Below are 16742 nucleotides of genomic sequence, written 5' to 3'. Positions count from 1 at the left end.
GATGTCTTCAAATCTTTGACAGTAGTATTTATGACTATTCGTCTGTCGCCCATCACCAGGAGTCCCACTTTCCAAATCATGCCATCATCAATCACTGAACTCGGTCTTCCCTCTGTAGATTAGTCCTCCAGACTCATCCGTCCACATTTCAACTGTCTCTTCCAAGTTTTAATGGTGCATAAGGATGGGCACTTTTCACCATAAACAGTTTTCAACTCCTTATAGTTGTCCTTGGTTTCCATCCCCTTTAGATGGTTGAACTTTATGACCGCGCAATATTCCACTTTCGCAACTTCTACACTTTCACTCTTTCCATATCTTCTACAGTTTTCAACCTCGAAGCATAACATTTACACGTTAGTCTCATCAGACATTGCCGTAGTTTGGACACACCCCAAAATACAAATATCTTAAACATTTCAATACGAGGGAAAAATATATTGACCACCCGTCGTAGTTCGTATTATATACTACGTTTAATTGTAACAAATGAAAAGGAAATTAACAGTATAGAGGCATTACAAGTTTCGTTAGTGGAATCATTCTTCCTAATAGTGCATGCAAAGACTACAATTTAAAAAAAATCTTATTAATTATTCTTTATTTCTTGTATTAAACTTATAAAAAAAATAAACGCTAAATAAGAACATAGACACCACATATAAAATTTAGACCAATGGTGAACAGTTTCAACACAGGATGTAAAGAATTCCTAACTTCATCTTTATCGTACAGATACCCACCTTCACAATATCAATTAGGGAACTATGCAGCATAGTGTCTTAACGAGTGCAGGGGGACTTATTTTACACGTCTGATCTTCACATATTCGAACAGTTTATGTTTTGTGTTGCAATTTATGGGCCGCATGTCATCGCACTTCTGTAGTATTGTCTTTGAAAATATCTGTCCGAAAAGGTCATTTACCCATACCTTAAGAGATATCTTCTTTCATAAAATACTTTTTTCAACAAGTTGCATAATCAGTTCTGTTGCTTTAATGTGTCATCAACTTCCGTACTTGTCAACAATATTTTATCCACTATGGAGAACGAGGAAGAAGGTTTGCATGGTTAGTTAGTGCTAGAGTGTTCACCTCTAATTCAAGGAGTACCACTTTCGATCCCAGATCAAGTTAGTTTGTAATGGGAGAATATCCTTAGGATTAGGATCTAGATTTCTGGGCTTTCAGCATCTAAGGTCATTTAGCCCTTCACGTTTGAGGGATGACATCCCTCGGCGACCACACAATCCGGGGACAGAGAAGGAAGGAAGCGGCCTGGGACCTACAAGTTACGTACCACCCCGGCATTTGCCTGGTGTAAATGAGGAAAACCAAGGAAAAACCCATTCAGGGTGGCTGGCCTGAGAAAGCGTTCTACATTTTTTTAGACCAAGTGCCCCCACCGGGAATCGAATCTGGGACCTCTTGCACCGAAGACGAGAGCGTTAGCGACTACGAGAATATCGTGTTCGTGGTTTATTTCAGGGGATATTCCCATTGTTTCCCATATGATCATTACACTAATTCTTTCAAAACCATTAAATAGCATAAATATTTGTCTCCTTTAGCTCACAGGATATGTTCAAGATGCATTAAACTGAAGATCTTGATGAATTTCATGATATCAACTACAATCATTCCCTCTTGTAGCAATGTAAGAATGTACAACACTTCGAAAAACCTTTGCCATCTTGATTATGACCAGGATATAAGTATTCTGCCAACGAATATCCCTTACTTCTTGGGGCGTCGAGCCATGCGCAATGAATAGTACCAATCTGTCCTAATGTAATACTTGGTAACTTTTCACTTCCTGTAGAGAAATCTCTTGCGCCGCCACTAAAATATTTTGAATCATCCATATTTGGATAAAGCGGATTAGAAGTCTAAGATAATAAAATGCCGTCTTAGTTCAATAACTAGTAGTTCTCGAAATGTCCACCTACAAAGTGCATTTTCCCACGCTTTCAGCAGCCAGTAATTCTGAAATTAAGGTATTTCATGTTTGTCAGAATAACGAATATGCTATTTGTTAGATTTCCTTTGAATTTGTTTCTCGGATACAGATACAGAAAACAATAATATATTTTGTAAGTAAAGCATTTAACGCATACTTTCATATAAAACTTCGTGATGAAAATAAATCATGGACTGAACAAGATATGAACTCCCGTGTGGAGTCAATCCAGAATCTTTACGAAACTGAGTCACGTGAAAGAGGCTATCTATGCAATTTGCAATATCCATGGTGTGGAGTGACTCTGAAAATCATAAAGAGAACTGCTACTTTTGTTACTGTGAAATGTAGATGGCAATATTAGAAAAAAAAAGAACAATGTTCACATTCCTCTTGTAATGAGATCTGCTGCATGGTCCCCATTTAAACTTGATTGTGTAAGCGATATTAATTCACAAAGTGATTCAATGGAAGAAAGTGAAATGGAAAATTGCGTTTATGATCCCCCTAGTGGATCTTTGACTATTCCGTACACAAAGCAAGCTCAATGATTTATTTAGAATGCCAAATTTATCTAAAGAGTCTTTTTAACTTCTTGGTTCCTGACATCATGAAAAGAACTAGCTGGCCTATAAAATAATATATTCTTCGTATATACACCTAGGATATCAGTTTTTGCCTTACTTCTTGAAATGAAATTATCTCGTGTTTTATTGTGATGTGTCTGCTTTGCTGTATATCTTAAATTTTACTTGCCTTTCAACTGATTGGAGGATATTCACTGACTTGAATAAAATAAGTTAAAATTTGTTATGTTATATAATGGAACTACATTCCCCTCAGTTCCTATTGCTCATTCTGCGTTACTGAAAAAATCTTATGACAATCTGCAACTTAGTAATATTAAATTATGAGGAATCTGAGCGGTGTGTACGGTAATCTCAAAGTAATGAGCATTTTACTAGGCAACAAAATGTGAATATGTGACAATACCATGTCACATCTTCAGATGGATAGTAGGGCACGAAATTACCAGAGGAAAAGAATTCAGTAGCCAATACTCAAAACGTTGAATCCGGGTTCAGGAAACATCGCACATTAAAATTTTGTCAGTTGTACTTGCTCCTCATCTTATAAAGTTAAGATTTATTAAACAGCTTTATGAAGACTCTAGACAAGGAGAGACAGTGTTTCAAGTTCACATCAAATTCCCATCACTGTCATATTGCAAAATTAAAGAAGACATCATTGTTAGACCAGAGGAAATAGGTCTGTCGCAGAAGAGGTACTTGGATAGCATTTAGAAGTGTGTAGCAGTTAACTACATAAGGAACCAGAAAAACCTTTATTACAGAAATCATACTTACATTTCATGAACTTGTGTGAGGAAATCTTACTTAAATTTCATGAACTTGACTGTAATATAAATCTAAAATTTCATTTTAATGTACATTTACACCTAGATTACTTGTGTGAGGAAATGTTACTTAAATTTCATGAACTTCATTGTAATATAAATCTAAAATTTCATTTTAGTGTATATTTACACCTAGATTACTTTAATCAAAATCTCGGAAAATTAAATGAGAAACAAGACGAATTATTATATTAAGACATGAGACATATGGAGAAAAGGTATCAGGGACATTGGAGAGTCAGTACAATGACTTACTGTTGTTGTACATTGCACACAGAAACTTCAGAAGAAGAGCACTCCAAAGGTAGGACAATTTTCAAAAGATAAGGAACAAAAATAAAAACAAATGTAGATCATAATAGTCGAGTAGCTTAGCGACTGGATCATGCAAAATGTGATACCAACATACCACTTTCAGGGATGATAGACCTATTAATAAGAAGTAAATCCTGATATAGACCCAAATCGGCGGGGGTCTTGTTTTAGGTATATGACGTCATCAATATGGCCGCCAACGAATTTCGACTTAACTGAGTTTAAAAATGTATAACTCCATTACCATTGAAGGTAGAAACTTCCTTTTACCTTTATTTTGCAGAGAATACATTGTACCTTTATTGTCATTATAAATACTTGCCTTATATTGCCGCCATTTTTAAATATGGCGTCTCAAACTGGAAAAATGTTTATTTTCAAAACGATTTTCTATGTTTTATAGCAAATAACTTTGAAACTGCTATGATTATGGGAAAATATTTTGGTATAATCGTCAAAGGTCATTTCAATAGCTTTCGAACGCGACCAGAATCATTGATGTATCTCAACAAATAACCGAGATAATCAATTTTTTGTAGGACTAAATGTCGAACTTTCGTGAATAATGTTCGAATGTATCCGTAGATATAGTTATATGGCATTTGTAGTTCCATTGCCCTTTGATAATAGGAACATAGTACCGCTACCAGTATGTTCCTTTTAACGTGGAGAATAGCAAATCACAAGTGGTTATCTTTTGTCCGTGCTGAAAACCCTTTATAATGTCATTAATCCAAGATGGCCGCCGCGGTTTATCTCCGGTGAAAATTTCTCGCCACACAAAAATAATAGAAACATGCAACAAAAGCCAATCTCTTTATTTGGATGTGACAAAATCTTGACATAACATGTGATTGACTCTCCTTTGTGTCTACAAGCCAGTATATGACGTCATAAACACAGTATGGCGCCATGGCTTACATATGGATTATGAAAATTATTTATTTCTCGCATTAGAGAAACGATAGAAACGTGCAACAACCATCAATATCTTTTTTCATATGTAGAATCATAAAGACATAAGTTTTGTCTTTTCTTTCAGGTGAAAGGCGAGTATATGACGTCATAAACCCAAGATTGCCGTCGACTCTTAAATATGTGTAATGTATAATATTATATGATTTATTTTTCTCGGCCCAATTCAAATTTTGGTACACGGCCATGAACCTTGAATCATTTCTTTTTTATTTGCTGGACAATCGATTTTATTCGATCGGTGAAATTCTCCTCCTATTGTAGTGCATTGGATCAGATTTGTCCTTGGATGTTTGCCCTGGATCATATCAATTATGCCCGTTGGATGTCAGTATTCGTAAAGTCTTTGGGAGAATTGAATGTACGAAACCCACAAGTATATGATGAATTACAGAAAGGTAATTTTGTGGAAAGAAAGACTAACAGTAAATATTCGTACATGTCCCACGACCAGCTACAAGAACAATGTAATAAGGATCTAAAATGTGAAGGAGGTACCATTGGTCTATTTGATAATGAATGTGCTCTTCTGCGTTCGATGGTTTCGGGTCCAGTGATTGCAGGATTACTAACCGAACTTGAGAAAGAGGCAGAAATAAGTGACGATTCAGATTATCACAGTCATCATGAAGATACAGACGCTTTTTCCTCTAGGTTCAAAAAACATGAGAAAGCTTTAATAAATGCATGTGAAGATGATGACAGAAATACATTTGCTCAAGAAAATGGTGCCCTAATATGCGTTGCCACATATGCTGTTATGGATGAGAAAGCAGCTGAGTCTGTCTTCAAAGCAGAAGAATTGGGAAAGCAACAGGACAAACATTTGTTCGGAAACGGCTCATCGAATGCCAGAGGCCTTTAAGAGAACCGATTAAAAGAAATAAACTTTCGCTTTTTCACACATCGCAAAAAGAAGGAACGAAGAAAGGACTCAAGGAGTCAATTTTAAAGAGTTATTGTAACCTGTTTTCTCGCTTATACAAAGCTTGTCAAAGTCGATGTGGAAACATCAAAGATTTCTTTGCTCACGAAAACCTTTCGTACCCTCCGTCACTCTCTTCAAATGGTGAATTGCGCAAGGGAGCAAAATCAGATATTATTTCTTGCTTAGAACCACTTGGAACATCACAATACGATGTACCTAGTGTATCGTGTGTTATATTTGATGAAGCAGTATTAGCTCACATGCTGAAGCCTATTCCGGGACAGGCGTTTTCTATGTATTACACTAACACATTTCAACCATTTTTAGAAAAGTTTGCGAGTGATGTCTTCAGAATAGACATAGTCTTTGACAATTATGATCCCGACAGTCTGAAAAAAGAAGAACGAGACCAACGAGGAAAAGGACCAAGAATACTTGTGAAAGACTCCACACTGACTCCCAAAAAATGGGCATTGTTTTTGAATAATTCTGAAAACAAAACTGATTTATTTCGACTTCTGTGTAAACACTCACAGAACATAAGTGATTCTGGTGGTAAGAGAGAGATTGTCTGTGCATGTGATGATACCGCAATCAGCAAACTCTAATATGGACGTGATAAGCCTTATGCCCTGCAAATAAGAAGAAGCAGACACACGCATGTTCTTGCATGCCAGCAACCACGGACATAAGAATATCTCAATTAAAACTGTCGCTTCTGATGTTGTTATTGCCGTTGCTTTATTCTTTGAGCTCAATGTATCACACTTGTGGATTGAATATGGGACTGGTAAAATAAGAGATATATTCCTGTCCACGAAATTGCAACAAGCCTAGGAAAGTCTCACTCAAAAGCCCTGCTCTTTTGGTACGCATTTGCAGGGTGTGACACAGTGTCCGCTTTTGGTGGTCATGGCAAGAAGACAGTTTGGCAGGTGTGGCAAGAATTCCCTGAAATAACGGATATATTTATCAAACTTTCAGTTACTCCTGCTGAAATTTCAGCTCAGGACTTTGCAGCTCTTCAACGCTTCACCGTACTCCTGTACGATCGCTCTAGTTCTTTACTAAATGTTAAAGACTGTCGACAAAGATTAATGACGAAAAAGAATTGTTCTTACGAAGGGACCGCACCTACATAGACAGCCTTATTTCAACACTGTCTGCGAGCTGCCCTACAGGCCGGGTATTACTGGTCTCAAGCTCTCCAGAAAGTGCCCATAATACCCGAAATTTGTAAGGGGGTCGGAAGAAGGTGGATCGTGGTCCTTACTTCCAGAAGTTTCTGCGCACTGTAGAGAACTTATTCGCTGTGGTTGCAAGACTCCTTGTCAACATTCTTGCAAGTGTCAAAACTTGGGGTTAGTGTGCACTTTGTTGTGTACCTGCGATGGACAGTGTGATAGAGTAGATCATTTTATTGTGAGTTGATCTTGTCTAAATAAGAAATGTGATTAACAAAAATTACTTTCCCTAGTTCTCTGAAGTACGTTTCAGATGTTAAGTTATTAGTCATACTATCTCACAAATATTTTCTCTTCCAAATCCTTAACATATTTAATTGTATAACTGTTTATTGTGTTGCAAATTTATCTCTCGCTGATATACTGTTAAATTTATACATTGAGTCTGTTTCATAAACATTTTAATACAAACTCCAAAAATATCAAATTAAGCTCGGCGGTGGTTTGAAAATATGACGCCTTGTGTCTCGAGCTATTTTGTAAAATAATATGAAAAGCATATTTTTCAGACAATTACATTCTCAATGGACTGATTAAAAATATTTTAAATGTAACATATGTTTTTCGAAATGCACAGTTCCCATATTCCTTGAAATATTCATTTAGCGCAAATACTAGTGCAAGCCTTATACTTTCATAGAGAGCATAATTGTTTAATAACATAAAAAAAATATTCACTTTCGGACAATTAGTATTAAAGAGAATATATTTCAAATTTATTTTCGAATAATGCATAATTTCAGCTTTGTTAGTTTTTCAGTTTAATGCATAATATAATATTCAAAATACATACAGCGGCTACTTTGTATAACGATGTCATACACTTAAACAAGACAAATACTAACCTTTGGGCGCAAACACGATACACCTTTCTGTTACTTCATGATTTAACTTATTTAAGGAGAAAAAAATTGTTGCTTTGCACGTTTCTATCACCTTTCTTAGGTGAGAAAGGCACAGTTTTCTTCATTCATATTTAAGAGTCGAAGGCAATCTTGGGTTTATGACGTCATATACTTTCGCCTCAAAGAAAAGACAATAACTTATGTTACTTTTTGATTCTACATATGAAAAAAAAAGGTAGTTGTACGTTTCTATCGTTTCTCTAATGCGAGAAATAAATAATTTTCATAATCCGTATGTAAGCCATGGCGCCATACTGTGTTTATGACGTCATATACTGGCTTGTAGACACAAAGGAGAGTCAATCACATGTTATGTCAAGATTTTTTCACATCCAAATAAAGAGATTGGCTTTTGTTGCATGTTTCTATTATTTTTGTGTGGCGAGAAATTTTCACCGGAGATAAACCGCGGCGGCCATCTTGGATTAATGACATTATAAAGGGTTTCCAGCACGGACAAAAGATAACCACTTGTGATTTGCTATTCTCCACGTTAAAAGGAACATACTGGTAGCGGTACTATGTTCCTATTATCAAAGGACAATGGAACTACAAATGCCATATAACTATATCTACGGATACATTCGAACATTATTCACGAAAGTTCGACATTTAGTCCTACAAAAAATTGATTATCTCAGTTATTTGTTGAGATACATCAATGATTCTGGTCGCGTTCGAAAGCTATTGAAATGACCTTTGACGATTATACCAAAATATTTTCCCATAATCATAGCAGTTTCAAAGTTATTTGCTATAAAACATAGAAAATCGTTTTGAAAATAAACATTTTTCCAGTTTGAGACGCCATATTTAAAAATGGCGGCAATATAAGGCAAGTATTTATAATGACAATAAAGGTACATTGTATTCTCTGCAAAATAAAGGTAAAAGGAAGTTTCTACCTTCAATGGTAATGGAGTTATACATTTTTAAACTCAGTTAAGTCGAAATTCGTTGGCGGCCATATTGATGACGTCATATACCTAAAACAAGACCCCCGCCGATTTGGGTCTATATCAGGATTTACTTCTTATTAATAGGTCTATCATCCCTGAAAGTGGTATGTTGGTATCACATTTTGCACAATTCGGCCCTTTTATGCTGCTAAGCTACTAAACTATAAGGACTTCGTTGATTTTCATGCAATAAGTATACGTACACTCATATCCAAAATGATTGTCGCATATCTATAACAGTCTTCTTCTAAGAATAGAATTCAATAATGATTTTGCAGGGTACTTTTAATACTGACACTATGTGTGTAATCGGGAAATGTATATTTGTGGTAAATTTCATAGCAAAAGAATTATAAATACGAACATTAGAGTGAGTAAAACGAAATGTTGCAAATGGACAAGAAAGTTTTATTTTCGTTTTATTGTTCTCATTTACTGCTCATTTAACACGAAATATGCCACATGCATGTCTTTGCCGGTTATACACATAGTAATATTATAAGAAATACCGGGCAAATTCGTTATTAAATTATATTCCTACAACAACATATTTATAGTCATGCGACAATAATTTTGGACATGAGTGTACATGCATATATATATATATATATATATATATATATATATATATATATATATATATATATATATATATACAGTGAAACCTCTCTAAAGCGGACAGCCGTGGGGAATCAAAAATTGTCCGCTATAGAGAGGTGTCCGCCTTCAAGAGGTTTCAGTATTTTGATTTGTTGAGTTGATTTTAGTTTAGCGTCCCTTTCAGCAGCGAGGCTATATGAGACGTGGACCTACTGATTAACGTGGAATCCGAACCACATGAGCTCCCGGTTTCAGTATTTTGTTATGTAAATTAGTGAGCAAGGTAATATACAATTAGAAAAAAATATTTTTGCATGAATCACGTATTTACGAATATTACATGCATTATCATGTGTAATCCAATACTCTATGTTCGTGGCACAACATGGAAATAACATGTTATAGTTCTCTGCACTTTACACTTATCAGTACTTCCTTCGTTTTCAGTATGGCGCTTTAATTTGTGGGGTAATTGCAGTCCGGAAGTGTCCTTTTTGAGACAATATATATACCTCAGGGCAAAAATACTAAACTTGTCTTCTGGTTGGTTAGAGACCTCAACGGGACAGTATCATAACGTGTCATCCCTAACGGCAGGCTACTGTCAATCACTTTTGTGTCAAAAACAGCTTGGGTGGGAGTGGGATGCAAGCAAAGGACATAATAGTTTGTTAAACAGAGACGCTTCATCTGGGTTGCTAAGCAGACAGTTGAGGAGGCAAAATGTTGTCACAATGCTGCCTTGGTGACATGTATGAATTACTAAAAATGTATTTTTACTACACTTTTGAACTTATTTCTAGAGAAAGTGTCCATAATACGGAGGTAAATAATACCTATAAAAGACAGAAAAGACTGTTCGTGTCCGTACTAGAGAGTGTTCGCTTTAGAGAGGTTTCCCAATATGGTTTTTCCTATTACAGTGTTTGGGGATTACAAAATATGTCCGTTAAGGGAGATGTCCGCTTTATAGAGGTGTCCGTTAGTAGAGGTTTCACTGTATTAGGGTGTCCCTTATTTTGGGTAATTTCATGTTGCGATACGCAAACCCCCGAAATGTATTGTATGTGACCATAAACACGCAGTAGTAAAATAGCAGCTTTCTAAGAGAACGTAAACCCGTGCCGACTTGACGACAAAGTCATGAAATGGCGTTTCCACATTATAATGTAATTTAGAATTTCCAACCGTGATAACGGAGAAACTAAAAAAGACAGAAAAACGAAACTTTGCAAGAAGCAACTAGAGAAAGGGCGACATCTGATTGTATATTGACAAACAGCACCGGATGAACAGTGTTGCCAATCCAAGACAAAGTTGTGTTTTTGTAAATGGAATGACCTAAATTGAATATCATCGTTGGAAGCAGCAATAAAAATAAAGACAAAAGAGATTGTAAAGGCAGATCAATGTTGCAAACTTTTTGAGAAATAACGTGTAATATGTGTTGGCGAACACAAGGAGTGAGCTTCTAACGTTTTGTACATCTTAAATCAGATATTGACAACAATTGTTTGCGTTGACTCTAAGTCTAGAAGCATCCGCTGAACAGTGTTGCCATCAACGGAAGACGAAAATTGAGTTTGGAAGAGATACATTAATTCGGAAAAGGTCACTAGTGCTGTATGGTTTAAAGTGATGAATGGCTGACTTGAAGAATTAACTCGTAGATATTGAGAAAGCGACAACAACAAATTTACAAAATTGTTTGTATATATATATATATATATATATATATATATATATATATATATATATATATATATATCTTACTTATCAGAAGGTTTAAAAATTCATATCAGGTTTCAAGTTTTAAATTTCTAAGTTTTACTTTTGAAGACATGAAATGTATCTAAGAGTTTAAAATTATTAACACTTTTATCTAATATGATTTTAATCAATCAAGTAGAATATCTGCTAAATTCATATCGACCAAATTTGATTCCTAAATTTTAGGACTGGTCTTGAACTCAAACCATGATGTACTTGATGTGTGAAATGAAATACAGTTAATGGAAAAAAAAAATAAACAAGAATTTCCAAGTTAGCTCTTAAACAAAAATTTTCAAATAACGATTTTAAAAAATGAACAAAGATATAAAAGTGATCAGCCAAGCAGATTGCACTGAGGTGAGGACAACTTGCCACAGATGACATTAGACTGAAGTTCAACGTGGAATATTATCGTTGCGTATGTTTCGATGAGTACAAATTTTGAAAAACAAATTTTCACAATTTTGGAAACACAAATTTTGAAAGTAACCTTTAATATAAAAATTTTATTTTTAATGGCTACAAACATTCCCAAACTTAAAAAATAAAAAAAATGTCCAGTCAAAGAAAAGAAACATTAAGCAAAAACTCAAAAAAAAAAAAAAAAAAAGCTTTTGAAAATTTTAAGAGAATACTTGCAAGTGATCAACCAATCAGATTTCACAAAGAATAACATTCCATTATCTTCTTAGACTATGAGTCATGTTTGCAGGTCAACGTGCATAATTGTTGTTGTTGTCCGTTTTAATAATTACAATAGAGGCAAAAAAAAATCTTACACTTGTACGGCAAATATAAAACTTTACATATAAAATTCGAGTCATCATTTGCCATTTCTGCCATAATAATCTGAATGGAGCGTAGTGATCTGGAGCGTAGTGAATGGAGCGTATTGCATTAGCAACTCTCAGGCGATCTTCACCCACCCAGCCAAAACTCATCTTGGTCCTTTACAGTGAGGTAGATAGTACTTTGCTCCCGCCGGCCAGTGTTTTCTTTGTTGAGTCTAAGGTTAACAAGTTAGAGGTCTAATGCCTTTACTCGCACTGCACACAATTGATTATCAGAAGTTTAAATTTAAAAAGAAATACCGTACCTTGCCTCTGTTAGATATAAGGTAGCCGGTGATTGCTGTAGCCGGAATGTAAAGGGAGACAATCTATCAATTGAATCTGTCAATGTCGTTATTACCTCCCGGGTCGGTATCTCAGAGGAAGTAAAGCTTTGGCGCAAATAAAACACTCATGAAGTGCAAATATTCATCTGAAGCGTGAAGTGATGTCAAATCCTTCATTTAGTTCAAAAACAAATACCCTGAGATAGTAGAATAGACGGTACTTTTCGTAACCAATGGGGTTAATTATTTTTTTTATTACAACCAATGCCGGCGCCTTTTTCCTATTTTATTAACAGCATCGGCTCTCAGTCCTTTTATCATATTGTATTAACAACGTTCACCATCGACCTGTTGTATTAACCACGCTTGTTGTCGGTCCCTTTCTTCTATTGTATTAACTTCGCCCGCTGTCGGTCCCTTTATTGAAGGTCATGTTACAACATGTTTCCGATGCATAAGACATGCACATGTTCTCCCGGTTAAAAAACAACTTTCACTGACGCAGGGTTTTCTCAGCCACATCTAATTCAAAACGCGCGAAAACTCAGTCAGTTTCTTGAATCCGGCAGAAGCAGATATCTCTTCACAACGCTCCACATACAAGTATAGAGTATGTATTACCTACACAGTATTTTTTATAATATTTTTCCAGGTCACAAAGTTTATATTTCTTACAGAGTCTGTAAGAGAACAAGTTCTTAAAATGTTCACACTAAGTGTTCTGCGAGCAATATTTTAAATATTACGAATGAATAAAATATTTTTCCAGCTCATAAAGTTCCCGACGTCTTTCAGATTTTACCAATGAGTAATATTTTAAAAAATTACGAATGAATAAAAAGAGAAATGCCCGCACGAATAAAAGTTATTCCCTCTCAATTAATTACCTTTATGTGATCACAGCATATCTGCTCTATGGAGTATACTACAGATACAATCCAACAAATAATCAATTATGAAATTAAAATAAATAATACGTAATAATGAAAATACTACAGTTAACTTTCTTCTTTCTATAGGGACCATTCTTCTTCTACAGAGGCAATTCTTCTTTTTGTGCAGGGACCTGTTTTCTTTTCCCGCAAATTAATTTTATAATAATATCAAATTAATTTTAATAATAGTACACGCTTGTGTAGGTACTAATACAAATAAACAACTTGTTGAAATCTGTTCCCATCACCCTCAACCCCCCCTTCCCCCAGTAGACAACGAGTCATAATTCAGTAAACCATAAAGCCGTAAAATCTCTTGTGTACGAAAAGTACTCTTTATTTTACTTGAGCTCCTCCGTAACGTCGTAATTGCATAAATCATCCCCGTCTGTGGAAGAACTTGAGTCTGTGGAGTTGCAGTACCACAAAAATGCTTCTGCTCACAGCAGCAATTAAAGAGGTAAGGTTTGACTTTTGTAAGAAATATAAAAAAAGATTGGACATCTGAACAGTGGAAGAAAGTGATGTTTAGTGATGAGAACACTTCCAGATTGGTCAGGCAAGGCTGTAAAATTGTCAATGTACCACGTCACAATATGATCCAAAATTAAACTCAGAATGTTAAACGCCCTGGCAGAGTGATGGTGTGGGGTACAGTCGGTGGAAGCAAAGGCAGGGAAGGTTTGAACTTCCTTCCTAAGAATGAGACTGTGAAATCAAGCAATTACGTTAATTTTTTCGAACAACATTTGCCTGCCATCTGATAATTATTCATCAATTTAATTAGTTTATCAAAAACCGTGACCGAATTTCTCAATAATCATAACATTAATGTTTTAGCGTGATCAAAAAATTTTCGTGATCTTAACCCCATAGGAAATGACTGGAATTTCATGAAAAACAGAATGTAAGAGACACGGTCCACCAACATCAATAATCTAAAGGAGAATCTAAAGACACTGTAGATAATCATGGACTCCATCTACTTCGCCAGCCTTGCTGAATCAATACTGAAATGGCTGCAGATGGTCACAAAATGTAAGGGTGACGAAAAAAATAAGAACTGTAACGAAGAACTCACAATAAAATATTTGAATGTTGTCATTTTGTAGTTTCACTGACTTGTAAAGATTTTTTTCGCCGGCACTTGTCAAGTTTAAGTTCTACAATTTTCTACCTGAGATGATAGACTATGAGTCTTACTACAACCCTAATGTCTGAAGTGTGAAATTGTTAATACATATCAATATGTTTTAATAATTGTCTATCGGTTTCAAGTCCAAGGATCAGCCAATCAGATTGCACCAAAGAAAATTTTCTATTAAAGTCCTTAGATTACAATCCCTAAGATTCAATATGCAACACTATTAATCAACGAATCAGATTGAACAAGAACCTCAGATTATGAATTGTCCTTCAGGTTTAAAGTGTTAAGAAAATAAATTGGGGAAAATGTCCGAATTTTAAAATTTGACATCTGTTTTACATTATTTTCAATTTTTCACAACTTCCAAAATTAAAGAATTGATCATGTGAACTTTTCCAAAAGTTTAAGTGAAATGCACTGTAGAACTAGTGTCTTTTTCAAGCAAATGAGACTGCAAGGAACTTTTGACGGGACTATGCTCAATTTATTTGTCTTCTGAACTAACAACTTTATTTACAAACAAAATATTTATATACACTGTTCATTAGCTACAGTGAGTGAGAATTCACTTGGTTTGTTATTGCTTTATGTATCGTGCAAATATAATGTTATTCATATACTATACAATCCTGTTGGCGGGTATAACTATTATCATATTTACAAGTAAACCATAGTGTAGTAACGATTTTTAAGGTAACTTGTCAGCACCGGGTACATATAGGACGGGACCTACTTTTTAAGATGAGATGCGAAATATTACTCTGATTTTTATCAGAGCCAAGTACCATCGTAGGGAATGGAAGCACCGCAGAAAAGAAGTAACATCCAAAAGTGCGTGTTGCTAGCTAGAGGTTTAGGTTCTCAATAATATCTAGTTCATCAAATCTTACTCTGGATAAGTAAAACACGAATTAGTCGTCGAAATGGGATATATCGTTTCCTGAAAGATAGTCTACCTGACAACAACTTGAGACATTTACTAGGACTAGGTAATTTTAACGCAACTTTAAATTTATATATTTTCCTATTTTTTGTATTTCTTTATTTTTAACTTTATTTATTTATTTATTTATTTTAATTAACAGTTTAAATAATAATGACAGTCGGAATTAAAATATAATTTTAGATATAGAGAAGAACTAAATATGAAAATATTTCCAGTAAGTTAAATTGGTATCTCTGACTTAGGGTAGTCAGATAAGTCTATAAATCGATTACTAGTACCGCCTTGTATAGTGTTTGAAATTATCGCTGACTTATTTCAGTTATTGCAATTGAGTACCCTAAAGTGGATAAGAATAATTTTTCCATTCTTTTAAGTTCCTGGACAACTTAAATTATTTACAGCACAACAGGTGATTCGTAAATTAATTTATGTCTCTTGATATTTTCGACACTCACATTTGAGCAACATTTGCTACTAGTTTTGTTTGGATCTAAAATTGTGTCGAGATTTGGTTGTCATGAAAATCGTAGGATTGTAGAATTATAAAGTAAAATATTAAATTAAAAATCTTTCTGAACATGCTCCACCCATATCGTTATTTGAACTAGTTTATAAGATAGAGTTAGCGTTTTTCCATTTTTTAAAATAAACTTTTAACAAATTTTCGCATCTTGTCACAGTTTTTCCTCTTCTTGTAAACTTGCATCCACAAAGCGCTGAGAAATTGTCAAGGGAAGCACTCTGGGAAAGTTTTGTCAGCTTAATGGTGTCCTGGAAAGGATCAGGTTATGCTCAGGTCTGCTGAACACAAGTACACAGGAACACACACATAGACTTTTACATACACGTATACACATACAGACTAGGAAAGGGTTTTACAGGTGACGGATCGATTCAAGAAGCTCAACGTAAATAGCAGTTCTTTCTTTGCTGCCTAGGAGAGAACTTGGTATTTTCCTCCGAGGAATTGGCTGTAAGAGGAAGATGTAAGCTAATATTGTATCTTCCTTGATTTTAGAATTAAATATAATGAGGTTGTCAGAAGGGCTCAGAACAACCTGAATTTAGAAACCACAATTTTAGGTAACTTACTTGAAACTGTTAGAAAATAAATCTATGGTAAAAGTACTAAATTATGAATCAATAAATTGCAGATCTATTACATGAATCAATAAATACGTTGATAATGTGAAGTTACGATAAGTAAGTAGGTTTCTTTTTGACAAAGAAAAAACAAATCTCTGCAGTCCGATTATTTATCTAAAATTGCACCATAACGTTTGATATTTTAGTGTGTTTATATTGAAATATCTTGAACACTTGTAAAGGGTAAAATATTTTTAAATATAAAAGTATCATAAAAAGCAATGTTAAAATACAATTACTTGGACTGTACCATATCCAGATATAATGTAATTCGTTATACACGGGTCCTCAGTCCAAATTATACTACAAAAAATCAAATAAAACACTTTATATTACATTTTAATTCCCCTCTTTTATTGTGGCACACTGTTACT

Source organism: Thermobia domestica, chromosome 6, assembly GCF_964235325.1.
Source record: "Thermobia domestica chromosome 6, izTheDome1.hap1.1, whole genome shotgun sequence".
In the NCBI taxonomy this organism is placed as follows: Eukaryota; Metazoa; Arthropoda; class Insecta; order Zygentoma; family Lepismatidae; genus Thermobia; species Thermobia domestica.
The sequence above is the reverse complement of the archived record's forward strand: the minus strand, read 5'-3'. Positions refer to the sequence as shown.